This window comes from Petaurus breviceps, unplaced genomic scaffold (genome assembly GCF_028583685.1).
Source record: "Petaurus breviceps papuanus isolate PSGF00001 unplaced genomic scaffold, PetGlider_PUasm1.0 188, whole genome shotgun sequence".
Taxonomy (NCBI): Eukaryota; Metazoa; Chordata; class Mammalia; order Diprotodontia; family Petauridae; genus Petaurus; species Petaurus breviceps.
The window spans coordinates 34,233,437-34,237,073 of NW_027185804.1; positions in this window are offsets into that span (position 1 = coordinate 34,233,437).

A 3,637-nucleotide genomic window follows, 5' to 3' on the forward strand; every position below is an offset into this window, starting at 1 on the left:
AAAGGGAATTTTAAAATGTGAAAAAACCAGTATAAGTCTAAGCTCATTGAACTGGACAAATACAAACAAAGCTTCAATAAACTTAGTGGACTGGATTCACCATGAGGGCAGGAACTCCATTTCATCTATTTCGAATCAACTCCCCTGCCAAGCATGATTCTGGCCTTTAATCAGTGGTTGTTGCTTAATTGAAACTGAACCAAGCACCATGGGAAACTTCATAAAGTAGGTACATATAAGGAGACCCCCAGTGTCCAATTAGAGCTTGAAAAATGACCCTTGACTGACCAAAGTCAGCAGAATGAAAGTTAAGTTAAAAATAATAATCATAATGATGGTAATAAGAATGCATCACGCCAATTCCAAGGCTTTCTATCCTGTGTCAGAGATTGGGTGTGGAGAATCCGGGAGAGAGGGAAGGAGACAGAAAGGGAGAGAAAGAGAGACACCTTTAGCTGTGGGAGCAGAGACAGTCAGAAAAAGCCTGTCCCAAAGTTAGAAATGACAGTTCCCTCAGCTGAGTGCCAAGGCCACCTGTGTCCTCCCAGTGGATCAGATTTATTGAGTGTAACATTTTAATAAAAAACACACACACCTTCCCACTTTGGTGCATTAAGAGATTTCTAGCAAAACACAGTAATGTTGCTATAAATTTTCCTCCCAGCACCCTCACAAGTAATAACTCAAGCCAAACATTTTGCATTTAATGTTTGTTTTGATGGCTACATTCCAGAAGAAGGGGTGGGGGCTCTTGGTTGGGGTTGGGCCTGGCAGTAGGGAGGAGGAAGGCAAAAAATACATAGTCCTTCAGTGGTGATTAGCCTGATGGTTTTAATAAAGTCCCTACAAATTAGAAAACCGACACTTGGAAATAAGGGAAGGGCAAAGGAGCCTCTTCAGCTAACGACTGGGGCAGCCAGTCTATGTGATAAGCAGTTTTTAGAAAACCAATGAGGTGTTGGCCCTGGTGGCCATCAGGGTGACCACTAAGGGTGAGGATTCTCATTGAGTTTCCCCTGTGCTTTTATGGGTTCCTTCAGTTACCCCCATTTTAAATAGACCTTGACCAGTTAAAAAATAAAATAGACTCAACTCTATTTCAGACCTGGAAGGAATATTCAGTACCTCTTCCTTATGCCTATGCATTAAAACCACAGCACTGGGAATGATGTTAAGTTGATGATAATAATAGCAGCTGACATTTATATAGTGCTTTATGGTTTACAAAGCTTTTTAGAGTTTACAGAGCACTTTGCAGACATTAGATCATATCTGATCCAGGGTCACTGTTTCTAGCTCCGTTTTACAGATGAGGAAATGGAGGTTCAGAGGTTAAGTGACTTTCTCAGGTCACAGGGGTAATAAGTGGAAGACGCTGACTTGAACCTGGGTCTCAACTTCAAATTAAGCATCTTTTTTTTTTTTTATTAAAGAAGTATCTTCTTACAGTAGAAAGACCACAGGACGGCAGTTATCAGACCTTCCCACCTTCACATATTAGGAACCTTAATTACTTTTAAAAATCTTTTCAAAGATCTCCTCCCATGGGACCTTTCCTAAGTTGTTAGTGCCTCCCCATCTATAAAATTACCTTAGAAGTGATTTATACATTTTTTGTGCCTGTAGTCTTTTTGTGATGATTTTATTTAAAATGTTGGAATCAATATTCATTACTGACTGATTATTCATCATTATATAGAGTGCTATTGCTCTATAGCTTTTTTTCTTTATGCTTCCCTTGGTTTGGGGAGGAGGACCACATTTGTTTTATAAAAGGAATTTGTAGTAGCATTTTTTCCCTCAATTTTTGAGCATAGTTTGTTTTTATGAAATTTGTTTTGTACATATTAGTGTGACTACATATTGTTTCCCTCACAGTAGAATGAAAGCTTCTTGTGCTAGGATGCCTAGTACAGAGTGGGCACATAATAAAAACATATTTCTTGATTGACTTGAACCTCAACTCCTGTGCCAACTGGCAGTGTGGACAAGGTGATTCATTTCTGTAAGTTTCAGCTGTAAAATGGGTATAATAATCCTAATACAACTTACTCATAGAGCTGTTGTGAAGAAAGGTTGGTAACCTTGAAACATTATAGGAAGTTGAATCATTATATATACTATACCATAGCTGTGTTATAAGCCTATATTCCTACCTCAGAGCAGAACTGGAACTAATAATTTCCTGATAAATGATTCCTTACCCCATGCTTACAGATCTGTTGAGTTTGAATTTAGGAGTGTCTAAGGGTATCTTCTCATTTTACTCTATTACAGCCAGAGCAGGAGATATTTTAGACTCACTTCTCTCTAGGAGGTCTCCCCAGATCATCTTCCTCAGTCCAGATATCATTTACTTTCACTAGACAATCATTTATATGCTGCCTTGTAACAACTCTTGAATGGTTTTTTGAAGCGTCTTCAGTGCCTGTGATCTCCCTGACTAGACCGTGAGTTTCTTGAGAGCAAGGACAAAGTAGTCTTCTTTGCATCATCCCACAGTAGCCCAACACAAAATGCTGCATGTCATAACAGCAATAATAACTCATATTGATAAAGTACTTTCTTCGCTGTGCTTTGGGAATGTCTGTCCCCCATGTCTATAATGCTTTCCCTCCTTACTCTCAACTCTTTGAATCCCTGGTTTCCTTCAGAACTCAGCTCAAGGGCCAACATCTACACAGAGACTCTCCTAATCCCCCTGACTGTGAGTGTCCTCCCTCCCCAAACTGCCTTGCACAAATTGTGAATATATTATTTCTATACTTATAGGTCTACATGTTATATCCCCCAGCAGAATGTAAGCTTCTGGGGGCAGCTAGGTGGCACACTGAATAGAGCCCCTGAAGTCAGCAGGACCTGAGTTCAAATGTGACCTCAGACACTTGACACAATTACTGTGTGACCTTGGGCAAGTCACTTAACCCCAATTGCCTTGCCTTGCCACTCCAAAAAAAAAAAAAAAGAAAGAGAAAAGAATGTAAGCTTCTGGAGGGCAAATATTGTTTCACTTTTGTTCTTTTATCTCTGTAAGTTAGCACAATGTCTAACACATACTAGGCTTCAAATAAATGTTAATTGATCAATGCTTAATAAATAGTTGTTGATTGATTAACAGTGAATGTTATGAAGCTGAACTTCCTTTGACTGAATTGGACTGAATTGCACCCCATTCTCTACCCTGACTGACTCTAGCCTTTACTTAAAGGGCCTTTTATTTTCTAAGCACTCACCATCAGTCCTTGCATTTATTATCATGATTTTAAAAATGAATAATCTTAGCAATTTCAAGGAAGAAGAGATAAATGGTTCCAGGGCTTAGCTAGATAAAGTCTAGTTTTGGATCTTTATTTTTTTCTTGGATCTTTTTAAAGTGGTTGACAGCCTTTTAGTCAGGACTCTCTGCTCTTCCTCCCCCTCCTCTCCCAAGTTTTAATGGGAGCTGAGCACTTTACACCCCATGAAACCTTTGGCATCCTGACCCAAATGGTATTGTCCTCTGATCTCACATTCAGGAGGCAGAACCTTGGCTCCATGCCCGAAGGAAATGAAAGCTGAAAGCCTAATCAGGGGCTGATAGTAATGGTGCGCTCTCTCTCTCTCTCTCTCTCTCTCTCTCTCTCTCTCTCTCTCTCTC